The sequence below is a fragment of the Notamacropus eugenii genome, chromosome Y (genome assembly GCF_028372415.1).
Source record: "Notamacropus eugenii isolate mMacEug1 chromosome Y, mMacEug1.pri_v2, whole genome shotgun sequence".
NCBI classification, from domain to species: Eukaryota; Metazoa; Chordata; class Mammalia; order Diprotodontia; family Macropodidae; genus Notamacropus; species Notamacropus eugenii.
The window spans coordinates 10,300,492-10,309,241 of record NC_092880.1 but is presented as its reverse complement, the minus strand read 5'-3'; the positions used below and the strand labels follow the sequence as shown (position 1 = coordinate 10,309,241).

The window sequence follows — 8,750 nt, the reverse complement described above, 5'->3', positions numbered from 1 at the left end:
TACATTCTTATATGTAGTGAGGTACATGCATCCCTGTTTGATATTAACTCATTAAAACCAAACCTGAAGTCTGAAATCTTGACTTCTTCCTAGGCAGTCATGACACAAAGATATGAAATTGTGTTGTAACTCAAAATCTCATGCCTTTCTTTTGTCCCAAATCTCTTTCCTGCATCACTTCAAATACAGTGGTCTTATTCAGGGTGATACTAATTCATTTGAATTGCACAAGAACTTATAATCTTGATGTCTGCCTTATCTCCCAGATGCAATCTCAGAGAAACACAAACAGGTACCAAAAGTCCCTAACTCCACAGCAAACTTTTAAGCTAGCAAAAAAGAATCTGCTAAGAGAGTTTTGTCTAGCACTCTCTGATTTCAAAGGTACTTGTGGAATCAGGAAATTCATTCCCACAGACATTTTATAGCAGTCAAGGTTTTAGACTATTTGGGGTATAGCAGCATACTTTGGTGAAGGGGAAAACATTTTTTCCCTTTTGTATCTTGGCTCCCATCAGGTTTCTTCATTAATGTGAATGTCAGAGACCTCACACTTTTGACCCCCAAACTCCTTGCTTCAAAAATGTACTTAATGAAAAAAATGTACTTAATGTGGGGCACAGCCAACATTGCAGAGTAGAAAGACAGACCTGCTCTTGCTCTCTCCCCATAGACTTTAAAGTATCTCTCAAAATAACTCTAAACAAATTTAAGAGCAGCAGAAGCCACAAAATGGCAGAGTGAAAAATATTTCCTGCCCAAAATAGACTGGAAGGCTGACAGGAAAGATTTTTCACCACAGGCTTGGAACAGAGCACAGCACAGCATGGGCCACACAGCAGAGACAGGACTGGAGCAGGTTACAGGGTAAGGAATCATGGGCAACTGCTGAGGTTCACATATTTCTCAACTCACAAGCAGCAAAGATAGCTTGAAAGGTCAGTAAGAAAACTCTTCAACCTAGGTGAAAGGGAGCAAAGTCCAAGCCCAGCCTTGGCCACAGGGCAACAGCAGCCAATGAGGCAGTAGCTTTCACTTTTGGAGCCCTCATCTGAAAGACCTTGGTGGAATCAAGCAGCTGATATGGGTCTTAGTCCTGAGTGGAGGTCCTGGGGTAAGGAAGATCACTGGTGTGGCAGAGCTGGTGGTGGCTGTGCAGAGAGAATGCTCTTTGCAGTTCCAGGGCAGAAAAGATTGCTTTTAGTTGCTCACAGACCAGTATACAGGTCAGGAGAGGGGTAAACTCCTCTCTCTTAATTGTGTCACCTTAGAGGAACTGAGAACTTATAGGTTCCTAGCGATATCTCAGAGAACAGCTGCACAAAATTTCTGAAGCCAATAGTATCATATGTTCCACTTGACAAAGGACTCAAAAGGCAAGTAACTGACTGGGAAAATGCCCCAAAAGGGAAAAAGTAAGACTATAGAAGGTTATTTTTTTTGGTGAAATGTTATTTTCTTCCATCTTTTCCGATGAGGAAGAGCAAGGCATACAATCAGAAGAAGACAGCAAGGTCAAGACTTCCAAAAGGAATGGAGTGGTGTCAGGTCATGGAAGAGCTCAAAAAGGATTTTGAAAATTACATAACATAGGTGTAAGAAAAAATTCAAAGAGAAATGAGAGAAATACAAGAAAATCATAATAAGCGAGTCAACAGCATGCTAAAGTAGACCAAAAAACATCCCCAAAAAATAACGCCTTTAAAAATAGACTAACACAAATGGAAAAAGAGGCCCAAAAAGCCAGTGAGGAGAACAATTCTTTACAAAGCAAAGTGGGTCAAATGGAAAAGGAGGTTCAAAAACTCACTGGAGAAAACAGTTCTTTAAAAATTAGAATGGAACACATGGAAACTAATGAGTTTATGAGAAATCAAGAAATTACAAAACAGAACCATAAGAATAAAAAACAGAAACCTTTGTGAAATTTCCAATTGTGAAAAAAAATTGACCTGGAGAATAGATCCAGGAGAGACAATTTAAAAATAATTCCTCTTTCTGAAAACTATGATCAAAAAAAGAGGCTACATGTCATCTTCCAAGAAATTGTCAATGAAAACTGACATGACATTCTAGAACCAGAGGGTAAAAGAGAAATGAAAAGAATTTACTGATCACCTCTTGAAAGAGATCTCAAAAGGAAAACTCCTGGGAATATTACAGTCAAATTACAGAGTTCCCAGGTCAAGAAGAAAGTATTACAAACACAAAGAAAGAAATAATTGAAGAATTGTGGAAATATAATCAGGATAACACAGGATTTAGTTGCTTCTACTCTAAGGGATCAAAGGGCTTGGAATATGATATTCTAGAGGTCAAAGGAGGTAGGATTAAAATCTGATTTTAATCACCTACCAAGCAAAACTGAGTATAATACTTCATGCGAAATTGAAACTTCAGTGAAGTAGAGGACTACTAAACATTCTTGTTGAAAAGAACAGAACTGAATAGAAAATTTGACTTTCAAATACAAGAGCCAAGAGAAATATGAAAAGGTAAATAGGAAAGAGAAACCTTAAAGAACTCATTAAAATTGAATTGTTTACATTCCTTCGTGGAATTGTAACTCATGAGATCTTTTTCAATACTGGACTAGTTAGAAAGAACATATATAAAAATACGCACACACACACGTACACACACACATACACACATACATATATACATACATGTATTATAGCCCACTAACCTTCATTATTTATTAATCTTATCATATTATTGTAGTCAAGGGTGCATCAAGACCCTTACTAAGAAACCTGAACAATCTATACCAAGTTATACAATTATAAAATTTAAGGGGCAGATAAAAGTGATTATGAGGTATAGAAGTTTTACCATTTTCAGATTTAGAATAATCACACTTTCAACATTTCAGATTTTGAGTTTATCATTTTGCAAGTTCTAAGAAATGAAATAATTGAAGATTGCACATATTGTGTGGTTTATGTGAATATTATAAAGGATGCAAATCTGAGTTCATAAAGTAGATGAAAACTATGCTGAAAGTCCTTTACAGAAAAGTTCTTTGTTTAAATTTATGAAATTCTAGTGTTTAGCCTTTGAATGACTGAAATATCAAAAATACAGTAACCTTTCAAAACAAACTATCTTAATCTATTGGCAAGAGTCTAAGGAATCATCTTGGCAATGGAGAAGAGAGGCAAATGTGGAAAAAAAAGAACTCCCCTCTTAAGAAGGAATCGCTATTTTTTTTTCTTTTCCCTCTGCTCTTCCAGACTACAGAAAGTAGAAGTGATGATGATGGGGTTGATGGTTTTCCCTCACTTATGCTTGCCAAGAGAGATAATATGTGGATCAAAGTAAACACAGGAAGAATCTAAGTAATTCTGTCATAGGATAGACCATATTGAAAGAAGACATAATAGGCAAGAAGTTTGGGAAATAAATCTCAAGCCTAGCACTGAAGCATGACATATTATTGATGGGAAATGCAATTGCCCTATACATCCATAAGACCTTTCTCCATGCCACAAAGTTATAGACGGATATGTATATACCTATCTATATACACATGCACATGCATACACATATGTATATATGCACATACATGTATGCATACATACTAATCACATTGGTTTCAGCTTCCAATATTCCTTGTTTCTGTATTTAAAAAAATGATTTCTAGTTTTTGGAGTTATTGAACACAAGGTTTTTTTTTTTTAAAATATTCAACTCAACATTCAGTTTTTTATCTTTGAAGAACAACTTTTGGAAATTGCTTTGACTGTTCTGTTGATTTGTTGTTACTTCTTTTTTCACACTTATCAGATTGGTAAATATGCCAAAAAAAGATAAAATGATAAACTTTGGAGAATGTGTTGGAAAAATAGAACACATGCATTGCTGTGTGATTATGAACTGATCCAACAATTCTGGAGAACACTTTGGAGCTTTGTACAAAAGGCTATAAAACTGTACATTCCTTTTGAGCCTGAAATAACAGTAGCAGTTCTGTATGCTAAAAATATCATTAAAAAAGAAAAATCACATTCATGGACAAAAACATTTGCAACAGCTCTTTTTGTGCTGGCAAAGAATTGGAAATTGAGGGAATGTCCGTTAATTGGGGAATGGCTGAACAAGATTTGGTATATGCATATAATGGAATTATATTAAAATATTACTATTACTATTGTGTTATTGTAATGGTAGTTACAGCAGTAAACCTTAGGACTGCTGCTGTGAACAATTTCAGAGGTCTGATAGCATAGTATAGGGAACTCTTTATTTAGCAATAAACTAAATGTTGTTCAGTAAAGTAAAATATAACATTCATAACAACATCTTTAAGCAAAACATATCATCTCGTAAATATGAGTCTCATAGCACTCAGTGCATCATATAGTGCACAGCATATGTCATTACATTCCTAAAGTTAGGAGGTCCCAAGGTAGGGGCTTCCCTACCATGACACATCCTTAAGCAGTAGTAGAAAATACCACACCACCCACCCCTAAGTCATTGTAGGAAGAATCTCCTTAATACACAATGTCCATGCCCTCTCTTATCTTGACTCAAGGCTGGCTTTCAAACCCCACAGCTCCTCCTCCATGAGCCAACCACTCCCAGGTCTTGCCTGAGTTCACACACAGGTAGCTCTCTGCTTGTTATCTTAGCTCATGGGGACTGTTCCAAGCTTTTCCTACTTCCACCTGACAAGCAGGCTCCAGGGGTTCCTGCCCTCAGCTTCTTTTTTAAGGAAAACAAAGCTTTACAGAGATATAGTAATCATTATAAGTGCCATCAAGACAGGACTACTGACTGAAAAATGAACACAGACCAAAAGACAGGAATTCTGCCTGAGAAATCAACACAGATCAAAAGAAGGGGCACGTACATCTCAAACATTCTTTCTATTAGGCTTCCCCACAAGCAAGTTCCCTTTGCCCATTCATTCTCACTTGTCTCTCTCAGCTCTACTTCTCTCTATCTCTCTTCTCTCTCCAAGTAATACAATGTGTGTGTGTGAGTATACACACACACACACACACACACACACACACACACACACACACATATATATATATATATAAACATATATAGATAGATCTTTCTCTGTCACTCTCTGTCTCTCTGTCTTTCTGTCTCTCTGTCTCTACATACATATATAATTTCCTGTCAAAGACAAAATTCAATCAAAGTCACTTGATTGGCTAAAACTCAATCCAGAAAACACAGCAAAAAAAATCCTACTTTGCTTGCCATTACAGCTAGAAGAAATTATGAACAGGCACATTTCAGAACAAACCTGAAAAGATTTACATGAACTGATCCTGAGTGAAGTGAGCAGAATCAGGAGAACATTGTACACAGTAACTGCAATAGTGCCCTATGATTACCTATGATAGACTTAGCTCTTCTCAGTAATACAATGACAAAGCACAATTATTTAACATTTTCCTAGTCTTTGTCTATAATCCAATCAATATCCAAATTGAAGTCAAATTTAATTCTTGCTCTGAGCAATGCTTTCGAATCTAGTTCATTTATTCTAATTTCTCATGGAATCCTTTCCATGGAACTCCAGATACAATGACAATTCTCTTCTGTAAGACATTTACACTGAGTCACTACCAGACCATCATCTGGTTGCAGGAATATCACCTCTAATTACCCATCACAATTTGAAATTCTGACTTCCGTTTTGTTTTTCCAAAACCTTCCTCAGGACTTGCCATATACAACACGTATTAACCCTCATTCTTGTCATTGTATCATTTTAATTTAAGTGTTCAAATTTTATCTCGATCCAGTCTCCCTGAATACCTCCCCCTTCTTGTCAATACATAAGTTTATAAGTAGTCAATCAGGTATATGGGGTATTATAGGAAAACTAGACCCGTTTCAGGGCTGTTCATTAACCTTTGGTGTCTATCTGGCACTCAACTCTAACCGGTGGCTCCAAGAAGCTGTAGCATGAGCAGCGATCACATCCCAGTAAAACTGTCTTAATAGACAGACTAAATCAGGTTGAAGGAACCAGAAGGGCCTCAAACTCGTGGATGAGATGGGTCTCAGGGGTCTATTCCAAATATGAGAAGATTTCCACTTAGAAGGGGCTGAGAAAAATTTGTTCCAAAAGGCAGGTGAAGCAGATGCTGTGCAGCCCTTTAGGGCTTGGTCAAACATGGATGCCTCTCTTCCTACCCACCATCTCCCCCAATGCTACCTGCTTTCCTTCACCATTTCATCCCATCTTCCCATCCTGTAAGACTCTGTAAGCCTTTCATTATTTGTCTCTGTGTTTTTGTGCTATGTGTCCCTACTTCTTCTATGGTTATTCAAATATCATTACTGCCCCATTTCCCACTGCCATCATGGTCATTCTCAGAGAGTACTCAAAGAATCAATTGTGGTTGACCACATTTAATAATTTAATTATTTCATAAAGCATCAATTCACTTTAAAGCTTAAAGGGTTTGACTGCTTAACAAGAAAACACATGTCATTTTCTTTAATCCTTCCAATCTTGAGATATTATTTAATTAATGCAATAAACATTTAATTAGTACAAATTGTGTGTAAGGATATATATATGTGTGTGTGTATGAGTGTATACATATATACATACACATAAATAAACATACACATGTATATGCATATACAGACATACACACTTATTTTTACTACTGGGTAATGCAGAGATCAATAATTTAGACAAGATGAACTCAAAGATTTTCAAAGGTATTTATTGAGATTATTGATATACACTGCTCATAGCAGAAAACTGAGGAATATGGAAACAGATTTTGACACTATGGAATCAAGGAATAGATCAAGTTCAATGCTGCATGTTTTATTTTGATCCTACTACATTTTGTGGTACCACAACTTCTGCATTGCATTCTTCATTTCTGTATTCCTCAGAGTGTAGATAAGAGGGTTCAGCATGGGTGCAGTCACAGTGTACAACAGAGAAAACTCTCACTGTTGTTGTCACTGGGAGGTGGCACATAGGTATAGACACAGGGCAGAAAGAACAGGACTACAACCATGATGTGGGAGCCAGAGGTAGAGAGAGCTTTGCCTCCACCCTCTCCTGAGTACATTAGAAGATTATACAATATGACTATGTAAGATGCAAGAAGGACTAGAAAAGTAACCAAGCAAACCATCCCATTGTTAGCAATGACCATGATACTAACAACATGAGTGTTGGTGCAGACCAGTTTTAGGAGGGGCTTCACATCACATATGTAGTGGTCAATCTGATTAGGGCCACAGAAAGGTAACCAAAGGACCACGAGTAGCTGGACAATGGAATGCCAAAAAGTCACGGCCCAGGCAGTCAATTTCAGCATGTTACATTGGCACTGGTTCACAATGACTGTGTAGTGCAAAGGTTTACAGATGGTAACATCAAAGGCCATAGATACCAGAATAAACACTTCAACACCTCCTAGCAAGTGAGCAGCAAAGAGGTGAGTCATACAGCAATTCAAGGAGATGGTTTTGCTCTCCTCAGCTAGGTCTTTGATCAGTGTGGAGATGATGGTGGAAGTATAGGATAGATCTGTGAGGGCTGGTTGGCATAAAAAATAGTACGTGGGTTGCTGAATCAGATGGCTACATGTGATAATGATGAAGATGATGAAGTTACCCAGGAAGATTGCAAAATAACAGAGCAAGAAGAATGCAAAACATATTTTGTTCATCTCTTTGTTCATAAAAAGTTCCAAGAGAACAAATTCTGTGACATTCTTCTGATTTTCCATGTAGTTAGAGTAGGTGATAAATATAAAGTAGAATATTAATTAATCTGAAATTAGGTGGAATAGGACAAATCATCATTGGTATCTGTCATATGTATAGTGCATAAAACCCATTTTGAGATAATTTAGAAAGCATAGAAGATTGTTTTAATGGGCACACTGATTGCAAAACTTTAAATCAAAATGTCCAAATTTAAGTCATAGAATTAAAAACATTAAATAAATGTATCTGTTTCCTAATACTTTTTCAAGGTAAATAGATCCATTTGTACCTTCCGTTTCAAAATCATAACTTGAAATAATATGAACATATCTTAAATAATGACTATATATGTCTACCTATATATTACTGTATGTACATTTTTTATTTGCATGTCTGTGTATGTGTGTACATGCATATGCCCCACTCCCTAGGATAACTATAATTGAAATAAATTTCAAAGTTCCTGGTTTTAGTTTAAAAGTTTTAATAAGGAATCACATACTTAATTCTCATAATCTAACTGTGTTTCTTTTAAGGGAAAGTAAACCTCCCTATTTTTTTTTCCATGGTGGGATGGTGCAAATGCAAAGCAAAGTCAAGTCAAAATAAGCAAACTAGGAATGTGATGACATTTGATATTTGGCAAGGGAGGGAGGGAAGAGGAGGAGAAGAAGGGAAGCATGAAAAGCAGGGTAAAGACTTCTTCAAAATAATAATAATGATATCTCTTAGTTTTTTGTGTACATTTGGAAACTTTTGGGCAACAATCTTTGTTCACTTAAGAAAACAAAAATTCACTGTTGCTATGACTGAAAATGATCCATCACTTCAGCATCATAACATCTTATCCTGAACCTTTTCAAATACAGTAAGGCTGTTCCTTGTGGATATTTAATCTTCTTGGTCAGAGTTTTCTAGCTCCATAAAACCTGATGGAATTTGGATTCTCCAAGTTCTTCAACAGCCTTGGAAAAATTTAAATTGTAGTAATTTATCAGTTTTTTTTTTCCTTCGTGACTAAAGATTGTATATTA

General features: G+C 36.4%; 1 pseudogene; it reads right to left on the bottom strand.

Annotated features, from left to right (window-relative positions):
* Positions 1–6,831: 6,831 nt before the first annotated feature.
* Positions 6,832–7,736, bottom strand: LOC140516706 (olfactory receptor 4P4-like; annotated as a pseudogene).
* Positions 7,737–8,750: the final 1,014 nt, after the last annotated feature.